General features: G+C 41.7%; 1 protein-coding gene across 1 annotated transcript in view; it reads right to left on the bottom strand.

Moving 5' to 3' along the window:
* Positions 1 to 8,623: 8,623 nt before the first annotated feature.
* The window catches only part of LOC140578879 (uncharacterized), a 170,131-nt gene continuing 151,511 nt past the window's right edge, over positions 8,624 to 27,243 (bottom strand). Inside the window, exon 2 of the mRNA XM_072700968.1 lies at positions 8,624 to 8,751. The gene's annotated coding sequence lies outside the window, so the exon portion shown is untranslated. The remainder of the gene's footprint in view (positions 8,752 to 27,243) is intronic.

Below are 27,243 nucleotides of genomic sequence, written 5' to 3'. Positions count from 1 at the left end.
AATTGTTTGATTACGTGTTTCGTCACATTTAAAGTGATCTTGAAAATCCAAGGGGTGTGCATTATCACTCAGAGTCCACTGATGAAAGCATACTCCATAGGACATGGCTGTCCCATTTTGTTTTAGAGCTATTAACCCCTTAGTTGTTGCTTCATTCCACTTTAAGTGAACATAAGAACATAAGAAATTTACAAACGAGAGGAGGCCATTCGGCCCATCAAGCTCGTTTGGGGAGAACTTAACTAATAGCTCAGAGTTGTTAAAATCTTATCTAGCTCTGATTTAAAGGAACCCATGGTTTTAGCTTCCACTACACTAGCAGGAAGACTATTCCATACTCTAACTACACGCAATTCATCTTGTCGAGCGAGCGAGTGCTGTGCAGACGCGAGCGCGTAGATAGGGTCCAGCGAACGCGAGCGCGTAGAGAGGATGGGTTTTCAGCTCGCGAGCGGACACGCGCGCGCGGTTTGACTTTTGGCACTAATTTAACGCCGAGCGAGCGAGCGAGTGCTGTGCAAACGCGAGCGCGTAGAAAGCATGGGTTTTCTGCTTGCGAGCGCATACGCGCGCGTGGTTTTTATGCGCGCGAGTTTTGGCACTGATTTAACACCATAGTCTACGTGCTCAGATGAAAGCCGAGTGCGGAGTCTATTTACAATTAGACCAGCGGTGGAAAAAACGCGCTCAGCAGGCACAGAAGTTGCAGGAACAGCCAGGTACCACTGGGCAAGGGTGCTTAGCTTTGCAAATCGAGACTCATTTACTTTCCACCACAATAAAGGATCCTGGTTTACAGAGATGCATGGCTCCCTGAAGTAGCTTTCGATTTCGGTGTCATGCGGAGAAACATCACTCATGCCGTAGTCCTCGTCGAAAAGAGTGTTGAGCGCCGTTGCTGAGTCGGGCTTACTTTGTATGGGTCTGACAGGATTTGGGATTGTCTCGCAAAGCTGCTTCAGATTCTCTTTTACTCTCTCCCGAAGCTCTGTCTCAAGAAATTTGAGATGTTTGTGTCTTGGATCCAAAGCCGCTGCAATCAGAGGCAGATACACTTTCTCAGCATCCTCAGCATCTGCGACTGTGTGCCGTTTCAGAGATTCGGCTACGGCAATTTTAAATTCCGACACTCTTGGAGACTCACTCCTCTGTGTGTTTAAATGTCTAGTGATGAGACTGTGTGTGATCGGATAGACCATTGAACTGGAAACATGGGTCTCACTGCACATTGTAGTTGTGGCACACTTAAGAGACTTGAGAAGTGCTCATCTTTTAGATCAAGTGTCCTCGCATCTGCAAGTTTTGTAACATTGCGATCGGACAGAACAGCACACATAGCCCACCTCTGTTCCAAAAGGCGTTCGAACATGTCACACACCGAATTCCACCGCGTGCGACAATGCTGAATAAGCTTATGGTCGGGTATATTTTGTTCTTGTTGTTTCTGCCTTAGCGCGGCTGTAGCTATACTGTGCTGTGGTGTAAATGTGATACCAGGCGGCTACTTGCAGCTATTAGATTTTTTACAGTTGCAACATTGAAGCCCTCATTGATTGCAAGCTGCAGGGTGTGTGCGAAACAGGGCACTGATTCCCAAAGACTTTGATTTGCCAGAACCATGTTAGCAGCATTGTCGTGCACACATGCCATTATTTTTTCAGAGCTTAACCCCTTGGGACCGGCGATCCCGCCGGCGGGATCTGACAGAAATTTCGCAAAACCGTTTAAATAACTCCGCGAGTTTTTGTCATATACACATTTTAAAAATACTCTCAGAAACCTTGGACGGTCTACTTTTCAAATATATATAGGTAGAAACTAAATATATTTTTACAGCTTCGTGATACGAATTGAAAGAACAAGAGTGACTGACTTAAGCGTCTGCGTCTCGAAGCGGCTCTGATCGCCCACCCACTTGCAAATCGCGCTATTCGCATGATAATAACATGATAATCCGACAGTTAGTATTGGGTAAAGAAATATGTGAATACGCCCATTGTGACCGAAATAAACAAGAGCACATGTCTGGGTAGTGTTTACACTGATCGGCTACAATATAGCACACGGATACGTCTCTGCCGCTGAAGTGTTGCCACTTTCAGCAGCGAAGCTCATACCTGTGTTCATAGCTCAGTGGGCTAAGCCTGTGTGCCTGCAATCACGTGGTCGCCGATTCAAACGCAGCGTATTTAGAACGTGAATAGCGATCTTCCGCTGAGAGCGGTCCTACACGCTCCCGACGCAAGTAAAACAAAGAAAGATGACACGATTTGCTTTTTTGCCTATTTAACCTAATTTTAAAAACGTTAATACTTCTGACAATGGAAGTTTTGAAAAGAAGACAGATAACGGATTTAGTCAGTGTTTTTTTCATGATTCTACATAATGATTTCAGCGAGATATAAACTGAAATACACGAGAAAGATACGCGGTCGATGATGCCCTCGTCCCCAGAGCGTCAATAATAGTCACTGCATCATATTTATCGCTTTCTATATTTATATAGTCACAGTTTTTCATTTTTCATTCCATCTATCAATAAACTGTGAAAGGGATTTTATTGTTGCTACTTTTCTTGCGTTTCAAACTGCCTTTCCAAAGTGATGGGTGTGGGGTGCAGTGACATTCCAGACTGATGGGCCATTGACAGTATGCAAACTACTACAGGTGTGAGGACACCTATCTCATCAATATTCATTGTGAAGACCACTGACTTTGAGAAAAAGAGTGTCACTCCAAAGTTCTAACACTTTAGTAATCAAACTACATAAAATTTCAGAATGTCACTTTCACCTATGTGTAGCCAACCCCTGTGTCTATAAGCTTCAGAGCTCAAAAGTCTTACCTAGAAATGTCTATAATGTGATTTTTTACAATTTCTCAGCATGTCTGAAAATAGGTTTTTGAAAAGTATATGTTTAAAGTTGATTTTAACAAAAAATAGAATAATAACATTCTAAGAGGTCTCAGATTATTGGTGCTGAGTTTGTGCTGAATAAAAGCAAATGTATCACTTTGGGATAAATGTTTTTTAGATAGGTGAAATATTTTAAAATGTCAAGGCATGTCAGACTACCTCGAAAGTGGAAAAAAGGCCTCAGGCCCCAGGGGGTTAACAGCCACTTTTCTGTTGCATCTTTCAGTTAGTTGCCAATGTTCACAGCTGTGTGTGTTTCCTCGAAACCTCGCGTCTCCAATACTGCGCTGTGAATTTTCCATTCATTTATGTAATGACAGGTTAGCGTCATATACGATTCGGTGGTTAGCGAAGTCCACGAGCCCGTAGTTATTGCCACCCGCGCTGGCTTCGACAGACTGTCTTTTAGTGAACAAGCGCATTTTTTGTATAGAGCATCAATCCTTGCAGTGACCGCTTTGCACAATGGGACAGTATAGTGGGGCTCAACATAATTCATTAAACGTTTAAAACCTTCACCTTCCACAAAACTAATAGGCAGCAAGTCTTCTGCTGTCATTTCTGCTATTAACTGCGTCATCTTCTCTGCCCTGCCTTTGTCGCATTTCTGTCTGATGGTGAAATCTCTTATGCTCGTCTGACTGCTGGTAGTGGCATCGGCATCATCTGCTTTTTTGTGTTTATGTGCAAGATGATAACGCATCGAACTCGTTGTGGAGTTGTAGACGAGTGTGGCGCTGCACATCTTACACTTGACTGTTTTTTCGTTAAGTTTTTCAAAGTGTTGCCAGACATCGCTGCGCACTTTAGAAGCCATTTTCGCTCTGTGCTCCGGTCTTGTCTCTAGACCGCAACTTCTCACAGCCGTAACCAATCAAATATCAGACTACCGCCCAAATACCAGCATAACCAATCAGAAAGAATGAAAGTAGTTTAATGTTAAAAAATGCATTTTTAGAGCCCATCGATCGTCATTTTCATGCTCGATCGTCGCTGATGGGTTCGGTAATCGATTAATCGAGTACTCGTGCACATCCCTAGTATTTAAAGGGCCCTCTTCAGCATCCAACGCAAAGTGGTACTAGGCTTGAAACAAGGGTCTTTGCCAGCATGGCCTGATACAGTTTTCTGTCCCTTTGGGAGTAAAGGTCTTTGCTCAAGAGCTCATTAACATGTGGCTATTCTGCCAAGGCTGGGCTGTTCTGCAGCTGTGGTATATTTCACCCACCGTCATGAAGGAAACTCTGCCAAATACTGACCTTGCAAGATGTTCTCTGTTGAGATTAAAAGAAATGGAACAGCTTTGATTGCTCATGTGATGCTTTTTTGGGGTGATGTATTTGTTAATGTAAAGCCTTTTTGATTACCCACACGTGGCCTTGTAGCCTTATATTTGCAGAAAAGAGCCTGAGCAGTGATATTCTTTGCTGTGTGGGTCCTTGAACTGCCCACTCCCCTTTAGACCAATAGTGTTGGATGTATATTTGCATAGCATGACATTGTACTGCCTTTGATTTAGTAGATTTTTAATTCACTGTCATGATGTTGAATGGGACAAGTGCATAAAACCCCTACCACAGCTAAAATGGATCTTGTTGGGATGTGTTGGTTCGTGCTCCATGGAGTGATCATGGGTGGAAGACTAAGATTGGATGCACATAGAATAAAAAACCTCAATGCTTTCTAACATCCTCATCATAAGAGCACACATTAAGTCCTGCTCATACTAATCCTGGTATCTAAACCATCAGTTTTTCAGAACTCTTTGGCAGTTATACATATCTAAACACACAGAGCCAACTAATACAGAGCAATCAGTTTAAAGAACCCAAGGAATCCTGAAACAAAACAAGCAATGATATGTGATAGAGACCAATATCTGTGGCATTCCATTCTCAACTGCGGTGGGTTTCTAAATATTATGTAAAGATGGATATCCAAAATTTAAGCCTAATTAAAACCAAAATATTAAATGAACAAAATGATTAAATTTGTTGTTCTGTCCCAAGTTGTGATTAGAAAGCAATGAGGCTGCCATCCATTATATCTGCTCTAGGGAAATGCACTTCTGCAGCCACTAGGGGAGCTCTCACCTTCTCTCAGCCCTGCTAAATAATGTTACATAGTCTAACAAGCTTTATATTCTGTCAGTGAGCACTGCCTTACCGGAAATGCTTTCCCTGGAAATTATTGTAAACATGAATTACGTATTATAGGAGAAATACTTGAAAATGAATTAGATTTATTAACTGGCTCCTGAAATTAGGAATTGTAAATTAACTGACCTTAATGAGTATTAATTAAATTAATTCAGACACATTGCAGTTCATTCCACATGAAAAGATACAACTTAAGCTAAATCCGCTTAAATCATTTAGAGTGGTTAATAACACATTCAAGTTCAAGCAACTTGAAAAACTGAGCTTTTAAAGTTAAGGCTGAATTTTTATATCAATTTAACAAATACAGCTAAAGCTTTTTATACCTTTAAACATTAACAAAGACAGTTAATGTCTTCAGTAGCTGAACCCCGTTTCCCCCACTGTGACCATTAGCTGTCTGGTATATCAAAACAAGTGAAACAATGCTAGACCGTATAATTTCACCCTAAAAACGCTTTTACTGACATAAAATAGCAAATTTGCTTAAAATAACAAAACACAGCTATTGTTTTTACCATTTAAAAACGCAATAATCTCTTTCATCTCTAGCTAGAAAAGGTTGACGAGCCCAGAGCACGGTTAAAATTACGCTGCTAAAAGTTTTATTATCCTCAAAACGCATTTAAACCAGTACATTAATAAATACATGTAATGTGTTTTATTCTTTTAAAGACTAATGACCCCCGTTTTGCTGGCATGTACTGTACCGGACATGCTACGGCTACTGGCGGACATGTTGCTTCATCACGCGGCTCCCCGAAAACATCGCTCATGACATAATAGAGGGCTCGCGGCCATTCGTCGCCTGACATGTCTAAACATATTGGCTGTGCTTTTACTGACATAAAAAAGCACATTTGGTTAAAATTACACGTTAACAACTATTTTTTTATTTTTTACCATTTAAAACCGCTAGACCCTCTTTCGTCTCTAGCTAGAAAAGATCGATGTGCCCAGAGCACCGTTACAAGCACGCTGATAAAAGCCATTACCCTTAAAACGCATTTAAAATGATTCGTCAATAAACACCTGTAATGTATTTTATTCTTTTAAAGACTATTGACCCCGCTTTGGTGCAATATGTTTTTACCTTGTAGGTCGAAGGACAGGCTATGGTACATCTGCCTAGCGATTAATTCTAAATGCAGCTTCTACTTCTACTTCTAAATGCAGCTTCTAACTAGTTCCTATTAAATGTAATTAAATAATAATGTCCACCTCATTTTAAATAATAAAAAAACAATATCCTAAATTTTTGACTGTTGGTGACCTGGGCTATAAGAAAAACACACTTCTGTTGCTATAGTGTGCAGGTTTACAAAGAATGGTGTGCAAAGGGAAAAACATCCAGTATGCGGCAGTCCATCCGTCCATCCATCCCATCCATCTTCTGCCGATTGTCCGGGGTTCGGGTCGCGGGGGTAGCAGCTTCAGTAGAGGCAACCTGACCTCCCTCTCCCCAGCTAACCCCACCAGCTCCTCGGGGGGGACACCGAGGCGTTCCCAGGCCAGCCGAGAGATATAATCCCTCCAGCGAGTCCTGGGCCTGCCCCGGGGCCTCCTCCCTGTAGGACATGCACGGAAAACCTCTCCGGGTAGCCGCCCAGGAGGCATCCGCACCAGATGTCCAAATCACCTCAACTGGCTCCTTTCGACGTGAAGAAGCAGCGGTTCTACTCTGAGGCCCTCCCGGATATCCGAACTTCTCACCCTATCCCTAAGGGAGAGCCCAGACACCCTGTGGAGAAACCTCATTTCGGCCGCTTGTATTCGCGATCTCGTTCTTTCGGTCATTACCCATAGCTCATGACCATAGGTGAGGGTAGGGACAAAGATGGACCAATAGATCGAGAGCTTGGCTTTTTGGCTCAGTTCTTTCTTAGCCACGACGGACCGGTTAAGCGCCTGCAGAACTGCAGACGCCGCTCCGATCCGTCTATCCAGCTCCCGATCTCGCCTACCCTCACTCGAGAACAAGACCCCGAGATGCTTAAACTCCTCCACTTGAGGCAGTACGTCTTCCCCAACCCGAAGAGGGCAAACCACCCGTTTCCGGCTGAGAACCATGGTCTCGGACTTGGACGTGTTAATCCTCATCCCTGCCACTTCGCACTCGGCTGCAAACCACCCCAGTGCCTGCTGGAGATCCCCAGCAGATGAAGCCAGCAGGACGACATCGTCTGCAAAAAGCAGCGAGGCAATCCTGAGGTCACCAAACTGGACACCCTCGACGCCTTGGCTACGCCTAGAAATCCTGTCCATAAATATGATAAACAGGACCGATGACAAAGGGCAGCCCTGGCGGAGCCCAACACGCACCTGGAACACGTCCGACTTATTGCTGGCAATGCGGACCAAGCTTCTGCTTCGTTCGTACAGGGACCGGATCGCCCACAACAGTGGACCCCGGACCCCATACTCTCGAAGCACCCCCCACAGAGCACCTCGGGGAACCCGGTCGTAAGCCTTTTCCAAATCCACAAAACACATGTAGACTGGATAGGCAAACTCCCAGGCCCCCTCCAGTACCCTTGCAAGGGTATAAAGCTGGTCCAGCGTTCCACGACCAGGACGAAAACCGCATTATTCCTCCTGAATCCGAGATTCGACTATCGATCTCACCCTCCTCTCCAGTACCCCGGAATAGACTTTCCCAGGGAGGCTGAGAAGTGTGATCCCCCTGTAGTTGGAACACACCCTCCGGTCCCCTTTCTTAAATAAGGGGACCACCACCCCGGTCTGCCAATCCAGCGGCACTGTCCCTGACCTCCACGCACTGTTGAGAAGGCGTGTCAGCCACGACAGCCCCACAACATCTAGAGCCTTCAGGTACTCCGGGCGGATCTTGTCCACCCCCGGGGCCCGGCCACCACGGAGTTGTTTAACCACCCCGGCCACCTCAGCCTCAGTGATGGGCAAGCCCCCCCAAGCACCCTCGGGCTCTGTGCCCTCAGATGTCTCAAAGGCAGTATGCGTAGCTGTATCTGAGGCAGGGTTGAGGAGGTCCTCAAAGTATTCCTTCCACCTCCGGATGATGTCCCCAGGTGAGGTCAACAGCCCCCCCCCCCCCCCCCCACTATAAATAGTAGGAACAAGGAGCTGCTTCCCCCTCCTGATACTCCGTATGGTTTGCCAGAACCTTTTTGAGGCCGACCGAAAGTCACAGTCCTGTGGGTGAAAATGCCTTGTTGACGCTAGAGGTCAGAGGAGAATGGGCCGACTGATTCAAGCTGATAGAAGAGCAATTTTGACTGAAATAACCACTCGTTACAACCGAGGTATGCAGCAAAGCATTTGTGAAGCCACAACACGCACAACCTTGAGGCGGATGGGCTACAACAGCAGAAGACCCCACCGGGTACCACTCATCTCCACTACAAATAGGAAAAAGAGGCTACAATTTGCACGAGCTCACCAAAATTGGACAGTTGAAGACTGGGAAAATGTTGCCTGGTCTGATGAGTCTCGATTTCTGTTGAGACATTCAAATGGTAGAGTCAGAATTTGGTGTAAACAGAATGAGAACATGGATCCATCATGCCTTGTTACCACTGTGCAGGCTGGTGGTGGTGGTGTAATGGTGTGGGGGATGTTTTCTTGGCACACTTTAGGCCCCTTAGTGCCAATTGGGCATCGTTTAAATGCCACGGCCTACCTGAGCATTGTTTCTGACTATGTCCATCCCTTTATGACCACCATGTACCCATCCTCTGATGGCTACTTCCAGCAGGATAATGCACCGTGTCACAAAGCTCGAATCATTTCAAATTGGTTTCTTGAACATGACAATGAGTTCACTGTACTACAATGGCCCCCACAGTCACCAGATCTCAACCCAATAGAGCATCTTTGGGATGTGGTGGAACGGGAGCTTCGTGCCCTGGATGTGCATCCCACAAATCTCCATCAACTGCAAGATGCTATCCTATCAATATGGGCCAACATTTCTAAAGAATGCTTTCAGCACCTTGTTGAATCAATGCCACGTAGAATTAAGGCAGTTCTGAAGGTGAAAGGGGGTCAAACACCGTATTAGTATGGTGTTCCTAATAATCCTTTAGGTGAGTGTATATGCACTGTTTATGAATAGAGACATTTTACTATGTCCTATTTAAATATTATATTCAGTAAACAACTCCATTTCTTTGTCAACATACTGCAGTTTTCTACTTTGTTTCCTGAGGCTGATTTACAACTTGGCTGTCTGGACTGTTTGTAAATAAGTTTTCATGTCTGTGCTGCTCTTCCCTCTTTTTCTGCTGTGCCTTCCTCCAATAGGCCCTCTTGCTCCTTTTTTCTCTCTTACTCATCATTGCCACTGTTTTGACCTTTCCTTGTGCCCTTAGCCTGTGCCATGCCTGTCTCTGCTTCTATAAATATGCTTCCCTTCTCGCTGGATCAGCATCTCCACGCACCCTATATCGCCGCTGCTTTTCAGCTGCTGACACTCATTTTATTGAGACTGTGTCTGTTCCCCGCGTTTTTAATCATGGAAGCCGATTCCACCGTAGTGTGTGCCATAATAACTTAATAAAAATTACAATGAATCCGTTACTAGAAAACAGCTGTGATGCAGGGCTTAAACTTAAACTTGGACTTATGAATGTAAGATCACTGGCTCCTAAGGCACTATTAATAAATGAAATAATTACTGATTTTAGTCTTGGTGCCATATGCCTCACGGAGACCTGGCTTAAACCAAATGAATTCATGGCACTGAATGAATCTACTCCAGCTGAATACAGTTACAAGCATAACCCTCGACCAAATCGCAAAGGTGGTGGTGTTGCTGCAATTTTTCAATCCAGCCTAGGAGTGACTGAGAAATGTGGTCTTAGTTTCAGCACATTTGAAACTCTTGTTCTTAGTCTTGCTGGCTCATCTCTTTCTTGCTCTTCACCCCAAATCACCATTGTTATTGTTTATAGACCACCTGGGCCGTACAGTAATTTTCTTAAGGAGTTCGCTGATTTTTTAACTAACCTGGTGGTCAGTACTGACAAAGCTGTTATTGTGGGTGATTTTAACATTCATATGGAGAAAGATAGTGATCCTTTAAAAATAGCGTTTACAGCTATTCTTGACTCTCTAGGTGTATGTCAGAATGTAGTCGGGCCTACTCATGCCTGTAACCATACCCTTGATTTGATTATTAGTCATGGCATCTTGGTGGAACATGTATCTATTATGCCTCAGAGTCCCCTTCTCTCTGATCATTACTTGTTAACGTTTGAAATCCAGTATAGCCTCCCGTTGACCGCAGCTCCAAAGTACAGAATCAGACGTTCCATTGCCTCACTAACTACAATAACATTTATGAAACAACTTCCACAGTCCTTCAGCCTTACATCTGAAGCATCGTGTATAAATGAACTTGAACAGGCGACTGCAAACATGGATAAATCCCTTCGTAGCACACTAGATCTTGTAGCTCCACTTAAGAAAATAAAGCATAGAGATAAGAAACCTGCCCCCTGGTACTCTGATCATACACGTGAACTCAAACAGGCATCACGCAAGCTAGAGCGCAAATGGCGCTCAACTAAACTAGAAGTTTTCAAATCTGCATGGAAAGAGAGCCTGTCTAAATACAGACAAGCACTAGTGTCTGCTAGGTCTGTGTATCTCTCCAGATTAATAGACGGGAACAAAAACAATTCAAAATTCCTATTTGAATCCGTGGCTAGGTTAACACAGAATTCTCCATTAAACTCGCAAGTCCCACAATCTCTTAAGAGTAATGACTTTATTACATTCTTTAATGGTAAAATAACTAAGATTAGACAGACCATCCAGTGCACATCCTTAGCTACCTATGACTGCCAGACTCCTGCTAGTCTTATGCCTATCAATAATGAGACTTTTGAATCTTTCATTCCTATAAATCACCCAGAACTCCTGAGCTTAATTTCCTCCTGTAAATCCTCTACAAGCCTCATAGACCCAATTCCTACAAAATTTTTCAAGGAAATCGCACCACAGATTAGCAATACCCTGTTAAATGTGTTAAACTCTTCTCTTAAGCTTGGATATGTTCCTAAACCTTTTAAATTGGCTGTTATTAGACCCATTCTAAAGAAACCAAATCTTGACCCTAGTGTTTTAGGAAACTATAGACCAATCTCAAATCTTCCTTTCATTTCAAAGATCGTGGAAAAGGTTGTAGTTCGTCAGTTGTCTACTTTCCTACAAAAAAATAATAATAATGAATTGTATCAGTCTGGCTTTAGACCAAACCATAGCACAGAAACTGCTCTAGTCAAAGTAATGAATGATTTACTTATGGCTTCTGACCGTGGCTTGATATCGCTGTTGGTATTACTGGATTTAACTGCAGCATTTGATACTGTGGACCATAATATCCTCTTGGACCGGTTAGAAGGTGTAGTTGGCATTACAGGGACAGCACTCTCTTGGTTCCGCTCATATTTAACTGATCGCTATCAGTATGCACATGTGAACAACGAATCATCCAAGGCCACCAAAGTCACATACGGTGTCCCACAGGGATCAGTACTGGGCCCACTACTGTTTACACTATACATGCTACCGCTTGGTAACATTATTAGAAAACATGGTGTTGGTTTTCATTGTTATGCAGATGATACACAGTTATATATATCTGTTAACCCTGATGATACATCACTCCTATCTCGGTTAGAACATAAGAACATAAGAACAAGAACATAAGAACTATACAAACGAGAGGAGGCCATTCGGCCCATCGAGCTCGCTTGGGGAGAACTTAACTAATAGCTCAGAGTTGTTAAAATCTTATCTAGCTCTGATTTAAAGGAACCCAAGGATTCAGCTTGCACTACGTTATCAGGAAGACTATTCCATACTCTGACTACACGCTGTGTAAAGAAGTGCTTCCTTAAATCCAGTTTGAAATGTTCTCCCGCTAATTTCCACCTATGGCCACGAGTTCTTGTATTTGAACTAATGCTGAAGTAACTATTCGGTTGAACAGCATCCAAACCTGTTAGAATCTTATAGACCTGGATCATGTCCCCCCTCAGTCTCCTTTGCTTGAGGCTGAACAGATTTAGCTCAAATAACCTTTCCTCGTATGACATTCCTCTAAGACCAGGAATCATTCTTGTGGCCCTACGCTGCACCTTTTCTAAGGCCGCTATGTCCTTTTTAAGATATGGTGACCAAACCTGTACACAATATTCTAGGTGAGGTCTCACCAAGGAATTGTATAATCTTAGCATTACCTCCCTTGACTTAAACTCCACACACCTGGAGATGTACCCCAACATCCTATTGGCCTTTTTTATTGCTTCCCCACACTGGCGAGAATGAGACATGGAAGCATCAACATACACACCAAGGTCTTTCTCATAATCAGCTACCTTTATTTCAGTAGGTCCCATAAAATACCTGTACTTTATATTTCTGCTCCCTACATGGAGTACCTTACATTTGTCTATGTTAAATTTCATCTGCCAGGTGTCAGCCCAGTCACTAATTAAATTAAGATCCCGCTGTAGCTGCTGAGCCGCTAGTTCAGTATCTGCTACACCACCCACCTTGGTGTCATCTGCAAATTTCACCAGTTTACTGTATATATTGGTGTCTATATCATTTATGTAAATTAGGAACAAAAGTGGTCCTAAAATTGAACCCTGCGGTACCCCACTATGAACGCAGGCCCACTGTGACATCGAGCCTCTTATAACTACTCGCTGCTTCCTATCCGTTAACCAGTTATCAATCCAAGTCGCTACAGTTCCTAAAATACCTGTCGCTTTGAGTTTAAGTGAGAGCCTCTTGTGGGGAACAACATCAAAAGCCTTTTGGAAATCTAAATAGATGACATCATAGGCTTGTCATAAGATTGTCTGTTAGATATTCGGTGCTGGATGGCAAAAAATTTTCTAATGTTAAACACAGAAAAAACAGAAGTACTGGTGATTGGTCCCAAGGCTGCAAGAAATAAGTTTCACCACCTCAGCATTAGTGGCCTTCCTACACAACCTAACACAGTGGTTAGAAATCTTGGTCTTCTAGTAGATTCAGATCTATGTTTTGATGCTCACATAAGAAGTATTACTAGAACTGTGTTTTATCATCTACGAAACATAGCCAAGCTTCGTAAGATGCTCTCACTTCGTGATGCAGAAAAATTAATACATGCCTTCGTAACTACCAGACTAGACTACTGTAATGCCCTCCTTTCTGGTTGCCCGTCTGGTTCCTTAAATAAACTTCAGCTGGTACAAAATGCGGCAGCCAGAGTTCTCACAAACACTAAAAAATTTGATCACATCACACCAGTCTTATCCTCCCTTCATTGGTTACCAGTTAAGTCTCGGATTGACTATAAAATACTGCTGTTAACCTATAAAGCACTGAATGGCCTTGCACCAGACTACCTTAATAATCTGCTGACCACTTACAATCCCCCACGCTTGCTTCGATCTCAAGGTGCGGGATATCTGTTAGTACCTAGGGTAGAAAGATCTACGGCAGGCTGCAGAGCTTTCTCCTATAGAGCTCCTCAGCTGTGGAACGGTCTTCCACCAGATGTGCGGGTTTCAGGCTCACTTTCAATATTCAAGTCTAGACTAAAAACACACCTATTTAGTTTAGCTTATAGGGACACTAGTTCTAGCTCTAGCTAGCTTCTCACTCCCAGTTAAACCTATAGTGTGAGGTGTAGAGCTGGGTGGGGATCGGTGCCATTGGCTTTGGATAAACTGAATTGACAGTGCTGTCACTCTAGCTTCACAATTGCTTGTGGGATTGGAGTGCTGACATTTCAGGGACTCCCCATGCCTGCATTCCCACCTGCCTCTCCCTCCTACTTATGCTGCCATAGCCATATCTGCCGGAGCATTGCACTTCATATTGCACTCATCTAACTTTCAGCACTGCCTATAGTCTCCCTTACTTTGACTAATTGCATTTATTTCCACCACCTTCTCCTGGGTGGTGCTACCTGGAGCTTTCAATCTATCAAGATGTCCAGCACACCCTGCAACATGTGACGTCGCCACTGCCAATGACGACCGTGCATCCAGCTCGCCGTTCTGCCAGTGTCATCTTCCTTGTATGACCCGCTCCCTGCCTTCTGGCTGCCTGGCGATTGGAGGAAGTGTTGGCACCGGCTTGTCATCTCCCCCCTGCTCCCCGTTTGTGTTTCAGACTAAACTGTATTTGACTCTCCCTGCCGGCCCCTGGAGGATGGGCTCCCCCTTTGAGTCTGGTCCCTCCCAAGGTTTCTTCCTTCTAGGGAGTTTTTCCTTGCCACTTTCGCCTATGGCTTACTCACTGGGGGCTTTGGGTGGGGATGCTGTAAAGCGCTTTGGGACAATGTAATGTTGTGATAATGCGCTATACAAAAATAAATTTGTTGTTGTTGTTTGTAATTAAAATAGATTTAACCAATAAAAAAAGAGTCTTAAAGTATGCTAAGAGATATGTAGATTGATAATGATAATAATGTGGTGAAAATTACTGATGATACAGAGCACTGGTGTTACCTGCCAACTAAGTTACCCAGGCTGGGTAACTTAGTTGACAGGTAACTTGGTTGACAATTTCCATATTTTGTCACATAACTTCAACACCTAGCATAGTATAGCTAAGCACATGCCATTTTCTTGAACAGGTTAACAGCTATTTTTAACTTATAATTTAGTTAATATATGAAAACATTTAAAAGCCATGATTATGTGAGTGACTTAGTTGATGCTTAATTAATATACTGCAGGGCCATGTGCTATTTCAGATCAAATATTAATGAAAATGAGAGGACACTCACCATGTTGTATTCAAAATGTCCTCCAAAAAGGACAATGGCATCACAAAGTGCTGGTCACATGTTATTGGTGCAAACCATTTTTGAGTCAGAGAGGGGAGTTTTGTTAGTAACTTAGTTGACATACGTTTTGCGAACAACAGTAAATGTCAATATTTGAAGTACAGTATATAATTGTGAAAATTAAATTTAAAATTATTTTTCCTTAGTATATAACCCTCTGAAAAGCATTCTAAAATATATTTATTGACTTTAATGTTTTTTAATGAATTATTTTGAAACCAAAACACTGTCAACCTGAAATCGGACATGGCAAAATCTATAAATTTAAGATGATCATGATAGATTTTAAGGTGAAATATGCAAAAACTACATTAAATATTTGTATAGCGATATTACATCATGTACTTTTATGCATAAAATGTGAAATTTCAGAGAATAAAAGACTAAATAAATATAAATAACATCAGTGGACATGGAATGTACCCCAAATTATAGAATCACCCAGTGAAGGAGAATTGCTGAAAATTTTGGGTATGAGTTTGATTGGGTATTGGCCAAGTTGACTTTTGAGTAAGGAGTGGATCCTTTGCATGGCTTCTTGGGGTATTTCCTGCATTCTGCAGGCCATCCTGCACCTGGTGGGCGTCCTCTTTTTCCCTTCCAGTGTTTCGATTCACGAAATATAATGAGGGTCAGGAGACATCTGCAGATGGACCATGGCTGAGATCACTGTCGAGTCAGGTAGCAAAAATCACCAACTGTGACAGCAGCCCAGCAGCAGTGGCCAACATCATGTTGGGTCCTCGTTTAGGGTGGCCAGCAACATGCCTATCTGACCACCTATGCGATGAAGAAGCACACCCCCCCCCCCCAGCCCCCACCATGGGAAAGTCATACGAGGGGGGGACACCTTACAGTTTCACTTTCCTTAAAAGTGCTTTGAAAACTCTCCACTGACCTATTTCTAACTTTTTTATTTGCAGGTTTACTTTATATACAGACTCATACCTAACAGCCTTGTTTTATTTCGTAGCTGTGTCGTGTCTTAAGAATGAAAGCTTCCATCATTGTGAAATAAAGCAGTGGAAACTTTAAACAACTGAGAAAGTCGACCAGCTTGTGTTCAAGGATACCTTGGATGGATGAGGATTCATTAGAACAGTGGTCGCCAACCCGTCGATCGCGATCGACTGGTAGATCTTTATCACTGTCCCGGTAGCTCCCGAAAATAAAAACGTTTTCAGTTTTGCAAGCATCTGTATCTCTTAATCCAACTGCTTTATTTTCAATGAAGTGACCAATCAGATAAAAGAAGAGCACCCGTAAATTAACTGTCGCAAACGTCAATATGGATCTCCATGGTGATAGCCCGCGCGAGGTAACATACTACAAACTAGAATGGCGGAGGCTCCACGAAAGAAGGCAAAAACATACAATTTTCATCCAGAATGGGAACAGGAATTTCTGTTTACCTTGGTAAAAGAGAAGTGTGTATGTATGTTGTGCCACCAAAAACAAGCATTATGTAAAAGAGGGAATCTGGAGCGGCATCACAATACCAACCACCCGAAATTTAAAGACCGCTACCCGCAAAAGAGCGCGATTCGTGCACGGAAAGTTGACGAGCTGAGATCTGAGTTTTGCCTTCTGGTGGCATTGAGAAAAGTGATAACATAAAAAAGTGGGACATAACTGCACTTAGCTTAATTTGAGATTGTTGATAATTTTGTTGATAAAACAGTTCATTTATAAGGTAGGTAGTACCGTCAGAAACTTCAGTGAATAAGCACTTTACTGCTGACAATGGCATTTTTCTTGAGTTCAGTGCCACTTCATATGATCTGATTATATGATGGTTGCTTCCGAGTTAAGTAAAAAAAGAAAAAGAAAAGAACATTTAATGTATATTAAATTCAAATACAATTCAAATACTAAATAAAAGGCCTCAAGTTGGAAGTACAATCTGGGCTGTCTTTTTCTATCTATTCTTCGATAGGTAGATCTTGCCTTTCATTAAGGCCGAGGTCAGGGATCTTCGGCTTGAAAAGGTTGGTGACCACTGCATTAGAAACTATGTATGTCCACTAGGGGGCAGCAACCCTCCACAAGTCCTCCTGAGACCTGCTGATTGCTTAAGATTGAACAAACAGTGCAGGCAACCAGACCAGTGGCTCCCTATCCATGTACTTTTCCATCAGTACTACAGTGGCCCATTCTGATGATGCTATGTTGTAAATAGCTTGGTGATGTAATTCAGAATCATTCATAGTGAGTATTCTCTTACCATTTTTCAGGGACAGTGAATTGTGTTGCTGTAACAGTGACAGGGTTTCCTGCTCTCAGCTGCAATGTAACGAAGTGAACGCCAACATATTCTCAGCTGTAACTGCCTCGACTGGGAGGGTGCATGAAAAGTTCTGAGAGACATCATTGAAATTGCAGTCATAAATTTTACATATATACACTCACCTAAAGGATTATTAGGAACACCATACTAATACGGTGTTTGACCCCCTTTCGCCTTCAGAACTGCCTTAATTCTACGTGGCATTGATTCAACAAGGTGCTGAAAGCATTCTTTAGAAATGTTGGCCCATATTGATAGGATAGCATCTTGCAGTTGATGGAGATTTGTGGGATGCACATCCAGGGCACGAAGCTCCCGTTCCACCACATCCCAAAGATGCTCTATTGGGTTGAGATCTGGTGACTGTGGCGGCCATTTTAGTACAGTGAACTCATTGTCATGTTCCAGAAACCAATTTGAAATGATTCGAGCTTTGTGACATGGTGCATTATCCTGCTGGAAGTAGCCATCAGAGGATGGGTACATGGTGGTCATAAAGGGATGGACATGGTCAGAAACAATGCTCAGGTAGGCCGTGGCATTTAAACGATGCCCAATTGGCACTAAGGGGCCTAAAGTGTGCCAAGAAAACATCCCCCACACCATTACACCACCACCACCAGCCTGCACAGTGGTAACAAGGCATGATGGATCCATGTTCTCATTCTGTTTACGCCAAATTCTGACTCTACCATTTGAATGTCTCAACAGAAATCGAGTCTCATCAGACCAGGCAACATTTTTCCAGTCTTCAACTGTCCCAATTTTGGTGAGCTCGTGCAAATTGTAGCCTCTTTTTCCTATTTGTAGTGGAGATGAGTGGTACCCGGTGGGGTCTTCTGCTGTTGTAGCCCATCCGCCTCAAGGTTGTGCATGTTGTGGCTTCACAAATGCTTTGCTGCATACCTCGGTTGTAACGAGTGGTTATTTCAGTGAATGTTGCTCTTCTATCAGCTTGAATCAGTCAGCCCATTCTCCTCTGACCTCTAGCATCAACAATGCATTTTCGCCCACAGGACTGCCGCATACTGGATGTTTTTCCCTTTGCACACCATTCTTTGTAAACCCTAGAAATGGTTGTGTGTGAAAATCCCAGTAACTGAGCAGATTGTGAAATACTCAGACCGGCCCGTCTGGCACCAACAACCATGCCACGCTCAAAATTGCTTAAATAACCTTTCTTTCCCATTCTGACATTCAGTTTGGAGTTCAGGAGATTGTCTTGACCAGGACCACAACCCTAAATGCATTGAAGCAACTGCCATGTGATTGGTTGATTAGATAATTGCATTAATGAGAAATTGAACAGGTGTTCCTAATAATCCTTTAGGTGAGTATATATATATATATATATATATATATATATATATATATATATATATACACACACACACACACACACACACACACACACATTATTAGGTATGCATAGATGAAAGACTGGGGGAGGGGGGGGCATAGCCCAACCCTGCTCCCCCCCTCCCCCAGGAATCCATTACACTGCCATGTGGGCTGTGACAGCACTACTACCACAGATAAGCAGGTCCTCTGAAAAGCATAATATTTGAATATTTTCCCAAAGTACAGGCAGACATGTGCAAACTTGATGAGCAGTGGTACCTACAACAGACAATATCACATTTATTTAAAGTCATCCCACTTTACATGAGCAACATGTATAAAGAAATTGAAAAAGATGAATCAGAAAAAAAATCTGTAAATCACTTTCACAAGTTCATGCTAATCACAGACTTGAGCAATATACTGAATTGTAAGGTGTTTCTTCTCTTAGAAAAGTGATGAAAAAGCAAATTAACAGCAATCAAAATGTTACAAACTTACACAAGGACAGTCCTCACTTTTATTGCAAAGCATTTCTGAACACAACACATATTCAGGACCAAAGAAAGACATCAAAACAAACTCTACCTTTCGGTTTCTATCCCTGAAAAACCCCGACTTCCTGTGTCCACCCATCATATATTGGAAGGGTTAGCCTGTCTCCATTTAAAAGGATGAGGTGCCTAGACAGTAAGGTAGTGAAGGATGTTACAGATATTGAGGTGGTCCTGGTATCGGCTGTTGGAATGCCTTTGGTAAAATGAGCTTTATGAAGCAGCTTACAGTGCAAGAGACCATGTCTGTCTCTATCTAGGATACCCCTCCATTGGCGGTCTGAAAAAGTAGTACCAAGGGCTGATACCCGGGGTTTTTCAGGGATAGATACCGATTCTGGTGGCCGTTTAGTGATATGGGGATACAGCTTTCGGACAAAGAGTCCGCTTTGAAATAAATGAAACAGACGATTCTTTAGCAGGTTATACTTGACTGAAAGGATTGTGAATGTTTTCAGGGTTCAAGTGGTTACCCTTTGTTAGACATAATGACCCAATGTTTTTGAGGCAGATCATTTAATTAGAATGATTACAAACAAATAAAAAATATTCAAACATATTTTTGACCAGAGTCAATCGCAAACAGTTACATTCATTGCACAACGTCTGTCGGTACATGCTTGTCCCGCTCCATATCCCAGAACGGTTGAGCGGCTGCGTCTACATCATTACTGTATTCATTGACCATGACACCGCGTATCAATTCATCCATTTTGCTGCGTATGTCTCTCTCATTTAATGTATGTCTCTTATTTAAAACTACGGTAGAGTTGTAAAATTTGAATATTACAAGCCCAATAATACAATCTAAACATGGGCAAGGGTAGTCCTCTGGGTTTTTGACTTTTGTAAATGGTGTTTGCCCATGCAGTCTTGCCGGTTTTCTTATTCCAAACAAATTCCAAGACCAAATTGTCAGCTTTACGAAAAATGGCCTGAGGAAGACACACTGGGATGTTTTGAAACAAGTAAGAGAGAAGCGGCAGAACATTCATTTTAATGGCGTTAATCCGACCTGTTAGAGAAAGATTCAAAATAAACTAATGTTCACAATCGTCCTGGATCCTAGACAACAGTGGGAGGAAGTTAGCCTTGAGGTGACCATAACATTTATTTGTAATGGTTTTGCAAAGATAAGTGAAGCTGTCATTTGCAACTTTAAAGGGGAATTTATATAAGGGGTGTCATTTAGCAGCTGTGTTAATGCGAAAGATCTCACTTTCACACAAGTTCAGTTTATATCCAGATACCTGGGCAAATGCCTGAAGAATGGACAGGGCAGCTGGGATCGAAACCTCAATATAGGACAGATATAGCAGCAGGTCATCTGCATAAAGGGAGACCAAAACACCTGCACAATTCCTACAAATGTCAACTAGCTCAAAGTACAACAGGTAGGAGTTACATGGCAATAGCAAACAATAAAGGCCTTAAGAGACAACCCCTTCAAGCTGACTATTACATTTTTAAAAAACAATGTTGCATAGAATAAAAATAAAATACTCTTAGTTTCATCAGTGTTAACACAGTTCTTGGTAGCATTCATCTGGGTTCTCACTTGTTGTGGAGCGCTGTTGTTTCCTATTTGATGTTAGTTATAATTTGGTGTCATTTACTGTTTATTGTGCATATGGTCTATTGGGTCATTCCATGTCAAATCATCACACTTTCGGACCTCATCGTCACGGATTTTAATGAAACTTGGCATGCCGATTTGGTCACATGAGTAACTCATGAAACTGAAATTGGGCGAGTCTTGGATCAATATTGAGGGAGATTTAAGCGAAAAAATTATTAACTTTTTTTTGGGGGGACTATGACTTTGACTGGCTATATTTACCTTAATATAAGCTGCACAGAAATGGTCCTTATATTGTTTTGAAGGTATTGTCCAGCTCTATCATATGCCTTCCCCGTATGAATAAAATTCAATAAGAAAAAAACCTATATTTCAAAATTGATAAATTTTTTAAATAAAGCTAGCTAATAATATCATGAACATATCCAGAAAATTTGGTCTTTGGTTTTTAAGTCATTGCTGAGATATCTTGACGTAAAGGTAGCGTCACACAGTTTCATATCACTAATGGGCCTTTTTAATGGCAGCCAAACTGTCAATAGCCCTAGAAAGGGATACTTGGGAAAATAAGGAGATATCAGAAAGGGGTAAATTTGAGGGGAATGCCTCTGATGGTGAGATGGAGGGGGCAGAGGCTGGTATGGATGTAATGCATATGGTAAATGGAGGTGAGGAGAATGGATGTGAGGTGGGAGTGAATGTGGAGGAGGTTAAGGGAGAAGGAGAGAAAAGAGAGGGAATATTTTGGGATATACTTTGTCACAAGGAGGCAGATCATTGCTGGAAACCATTCAGGAAGAAGGATTTGAGGAAGAAGAAGAAACTGATGTGATGTTTCAGGAGGCACAAGACACTGAGGATGCCCAATTGGACAGATGGTGTCCATGTGGCTGGTGTAAGGTGGGGTAGGAGGCTTCTGAACCATGTGTTGGGCTTTAGTGCACTTGTGTATTGTGCTTGTTTGTTACAAATGAAATAATTAAGTTTATAAACTGAACATATATTTTAAAGGTACATGTTTATATCACTATCTACGTGTAAAGGGAGCAGACACAGGAAAAATGGGTAACACTTTATAACGTTCCTTTGTAAGGCATTTACAAGTGATTAGTTAATGATGAACTAATTATTTACAAAACATTCATAAATGATTAATAAGTGATATGCTAACAGTTTGTGTATGTTTTGTTAATACATTTACAAGTCATTTACAAGTGATTAGTTAGTGATGAACCTACCATTTACAAAACATTCATAAATGATTAATAAGTGATATGCTAACAGTTTGTGTATGTTTTGTTAATACATTTACAAGTCATTTACAAGTGATTAGTTAGTGATGAACCTACCATTTACAAAACATGACTGCATTCAAAAAGGAATGATAAATATGTTAATCATATTTTGATAAATATGTTAATCATGGTCGGTTAAAAAGCACAAAAATGCAATTATGCTAAAGCTCTTTTTTTTAAGAATAATAAATTATTTGGAGTCAAGTGAATCAACGTGTAAATGACTTACAGTTAGGGGATTACAGTGGGTTGTGTTAAACCCTTTCTTTCATCAGCATAGTCTTGGAGAGTGTGGGATCTAGTGATAATGTGAACCAGTTTCACCTTCCACAGCGTTACAGCGTTAACATGCTCCATGTGTCAAAGAACACATCTGTCTGCAGTCAGCCCTTACATTGCAGCACACGTTTTACTCATCATTCGTAGATCTTTCTTACCTGTTTCAAATCATCTGTAGCTGTACACAAGGCATTTACAACACTTTCTGCATCCCCTAATCTAAAGTGTAAACTACTCATCACTTGTAAATGTTTTACTCATCATTCGTAGATCTTTCTTACCTGTTTCAAATCATCGGTAGCTGTACACAAGGCATTTACAACACTTTCTGCATCCCCTAATCTAAAGTGTAAACTACTCATCACTTGTAAATGTTTTACTCATCATTCGTAGATCTTTTTTACCTGTTTCAAATCATCTGTAGCTGTACACAAGGCATTTACAACACTTTCTGCATCCCCTAATCTAAAGTGTAAACTACTCATCACTTGTAAATGTTTTACTCATCATTCGTAGATCTTTTTTACCTGTTTCAAATCATCTGTAGCTGTACACAAGGCATTTACAACACTTTCTGCATCCCCTAATCTAAAGTGTAAACTACTCATCACTTGTAAATGTTTTACTCATCATTCATAGATCTTTCTTACCTGTTTCAAATCATCTGTAGCTGTACACAAGGCATTTACAACACTTTCTGCATCCCCTAATCTAAAGTGTAAACTACTCATCACTTGTAAATGTTTTACTCATCATTCGTAGATCTTTTTTACCTGTTTCAAATCATCTGTAGCTGTACACAAGGCATTTACAACACTTTCTGCATCCCCTAATCTAAAGTGTAAACTACTCATCACTTGTAAATGTTTTACTCATCATTCGTAGATCTTTCTTACCTGTTTCAAATCATCTGTAGCTGTACACAAGGCATTTACAACACTTTCTGCATCCCCTAATCTAAAGTGTAAACTACTCATCACTTGTAAATGTTTTACTCATCATTCGTAGATCTTTTTTACCTGTTTCAAATCATCTGTAGCTGTACACAAGGCATTTACAACACTTTCTGCATCCCCTAATTTAAAGTGTAAACTACTCATCACTTGTAAATGTTTTACTCATCATTCGTAGATCTTTTTTACCTGTTTCAAATCATCTGTAGCTGTACACAAGGCATTTACAACACTTTCTGCATCCCCTAATCTAAAGTGTAAACTACTCATCACTTGTAAATGTTTTACTCATCATTCATAGATCTTTCTTACCTGTTTCAAATCATCTGTAGCTGTACACAAGGCATTTACAACACTTTCTGCATCCCCTAATCTAAAGTGTAAACTACTCATCACTTGTAAATGTTTTACTCATCATTCGTAGATCTTTTTTACCTGTTTCAAATCATCTGTAGCTGTACACAAGGCATTTACAACACTTTCTGCATCCCCTAATCTAAAGTGTAAACTACTCATCACTTGTACATGTTTTACTCATCATTCGTAGATCTTTTTTACCTGTTTCAAATCATCTGTAGCTGTACACAAGGCATTTACAACACTTTCTGCATCCCCTAATCTAAAGTGTAAACTACTCATCACTTGTAAATGTTTTACTCATCATTCGTAGATCTTTTTTACCTGTTTCAAATCATCTGTAGCTGTACACAAGGCATTTACAACACTTTCTGCATCCCCTAATTACTGTAACACGTACAAATTAGAAAAAAAATATATAATTTCTGCTATTCCTGACCTATTACAATGTCAATAAGTAAATCATCTGCAAATCTTTGTAAAGATGATTACTGTAAGCTGCAAAACAATCACTCTTTAACAGTGTACAAGTATGAGGAAATAATGCATAATGGTGCTGGCAGAATAACATTTATTTCAACCATGCAGGTTCAAAATAACATTTTCTATTGAATGTAACAACTTATAACAAATTTTGCAAACCCCCAGCCCCTCCAAACATATCCACACAACCTGTAACCAGCAGGTTTGCAAAATTGAGCAATTGAGCACTTTACATGACAAATGGTAACTTTGGTAACAATCTTTGAACTCTCAACTGTTTAACCTAAACTAGTATGAAAACATAAACTGGCACAGTACCCGACTTTTTACTTTCTCTTCATTATGGGGAGAACAACAACAACAACAAATTTATTTTTGTATAGCGCATTATCACAACATTACATTGTCCCAAAGCGCTTTACAGCATCCCCACCCAAAGCCCCCAGTGAGTAAGCCATAGGCGACAGTGGCAAGGAAAAACTCCCTAGAAGGAAGAAACCTTGGGAGGGACCAGACTCAAAGGGGGAGCCCATCCTCCAGGGGCCGGCAGGGAGAGTCAAATACAGTTTAGTCTGAAACACAAACGGGGAGCAGGGGGGAGATGACAAGCCGGTGCCAACACTTCCTCCAATCGCCAGGCAGCCAGAAGGCAGGGAGCGGGTCATACAAGGAAGATGACACTGGCAGAACGGCGAGCTGGATGCACGGTCGTCATTGGCAGTGGCGACGTCACATGTTGCAGGGTGTGCTGGACATCTTGATAGATTGAAAGCTCCAGGTAGCACCACCCAGGAGAAGGTGGTGGAAATAAATGCAATTAGTCAAAGTAAGGGAGACTATAGGCAGTGCTAAAAGTTAGATGAGTGCAATATGAAGTGCAATGCTCCGGCAGATATGGCTATGGCAGCATAAGTAGGAGGGAGAGGCAGGTGGGAATGCAGGCATGGGGAGTCCCTGAAATGTCAGCACTCCAATCCCACAAGCAATTGTGAAGCTAGAGTGACAGCACTGTCAATTCAGTTTATCCAAAGCCAATGGCACCGATCCCCACCCAGCTCTACACCTCACACTATAGGTTTAACTGGGAGTGAGAAGCTAGCTAGAGCTAGAACTAGTGTCCCTATAAGCTAAACTAAATAGGTGTGTTTTTAGTCTAGACTTGAATATTGAAAGTGAGCCTGAAACCCGCACATCCGGTGGAAGACCGTTCCACAGCTGAGGAGCTCTATAGGAGAAAGCTCTGCAGCCTGCCGTAGATCTTTCTACCCTAGGTACTAACAGATATCCCGCACCTTGAGATCGAAGCAAGCGTGGGGGATTGTATGTTTTCAGCAGATTATTAAGGTAGTCTGGTGCAAGGCCATTCAGTGCTTTATAGGTTAACAGCAGTATTTTATAGTCAATCCGAGACTTAACTGGTAACCAATGAAGGGAGGATAAGACTGGTGTGATGTGATCAAATTTTTTAGTGTTTGTGAGAACTCTGGCTGCCGCATTTTGTACCAGCAGAAGTTTATTTAAGGAACCAGACGGGCAACCAGAAAGGAGGGCATTACAGTAGTCTAGTCTGGTAGTTACGAAGGCATGTATTAATTTTTCTGCATCACGAAGTGAGAGCATCTTACGAAGCTTGGCTATGTTTCGTAGATGATAAAACACAGTTCTAGTAATACTTCTTATGTGAGCATCAAAACATAGATCTGAATCTACTAGAAGACCAAGATTTCTAACCACTGTGTTAGGTTGTGTAGGAAGGCCACTAATGCTGAGGTGGTGAAACTTATTTCTTGCAGCCTTGGGACCAATCACCAGTACTTCTGTTTTTTCTGTGTTTAACACCGAATCCAGCACCGAATATCTAACAGACAATCTTCTAACCGAGATAGGAGTGATGTATCATCAGGGTTAACAGATATATATAACTGTGTATCATCTGCATAACAATGAAAACCAACACCATGTTTTCTAATAATGTTACCAAGCGGTAGCATGTATAGTGTAAACAGTAGTGGGCCCAGTACTGATCCCTGTGGGACACCGTATGTGACTTTGGTGGCCTTGGATGATTCGTTGTTCACATGTGCATACTGATAGCGATCAGTTAAATATGAGCGGAACCAAGAGAGTGCTGTCCCTGTAATGCCAACTACACCTTCTAACCGGTCCAAGAGGATATTATGGTCCACAGTATCAAATGCTGCAGTTAAATCCAGTAATACCAACAGCGATATCAAGCCACGGTCAGAAGCCATAAGTAAATCATTCATTACTTTGACTAGAGCAGTTTCTGTGCTATGGTTTGGTCTAAAGCCAGACTGATACAATTCATTATTATTATTTTTTTGTAGGAAAGTAGACAACTGACGAACTACAACCTTTTCCACGATCTTTGAAATGAAAGGAAGATTTGAGATTGGTCTATAGTTTCCTAAAACACTAGGGTCAAGATTTGGTTTCTTTAGAATGGGTCTAATAACAGCCAATTTAAAAGGTTTAGGAACATATCCAAGCTTAAGAGAAGAGTTTAACACATTTAACAGGGTATTGCTAATCTGTGGTGCGATTTCCTTGAAAAATTTTGTAGGAATTGGGTCTATGAGGCTTGTAGAGGATTTACAGGAGGAAATTAAGCTCAGGAGTTCTGGGTGTTTTATAGGAATGAAAGATTCAAAAGTCTCATTATTGATAGGCATAAGACTAGCAGGAGTCTGGCAGTCATAGGTAGCTAAGGATGTGCACTGGATGGTCTGTCTAATCTTAGTTATTTTACCATTAAAGAATGTAATAAAGTCATTACTCTTAAGAGATTGTGGGACTTGCGAGTTTAATGGAGAATTCTGTGTTAACCTAGCCACGGATTCAAATAGGAATTTTGAATTGTTTTTGTTCCCGTCTATTAATCTGGAGAGATACACAGACCTAGCAGACACTAGTGCTTGTCTGTATTTAGACAGGCTCTCTTTCCATGCAGATTTGAAAACTTCTAGTTTAGTTGAGCGCCATTTGCGCTCTAGCTTGCGTGATGCCTGTTTGAGTTCACGTGTATGATCAGAGTACCAGGGGGCAGGTTTCTTATCTCTATGCTTTATTTTCTTAAGTGGAGCTACAAGATCTAGTGTGCTACGAAGGGATTTATCCATGTTTGCAGTCGCCTGTTCAAGTTCATTTATACACGATGCTTCAGATGTAAGGCTGAAGGAC

Source organism: Paramormyrops kingsleyae, chromosome 16 (assembly GCF_048594095.1).
Source record: "Paramormyrops kingsleyae isolate MSU_618 chromosome 16, PKINGS_0.4, whole genome shotgun sequence".
NCBI classification, from domain to species: Eukaryota; Metazoa; Chordata; class Actinopteri; order Osteoglossiformes; family Mormyridae; genus Paramormyrops; species Paramormyrops kingsleyae.
Note: the sequence above shows the minus strand (reverse complement) of the source record. Positions and strands in the feature narration are given on the sequence as shown.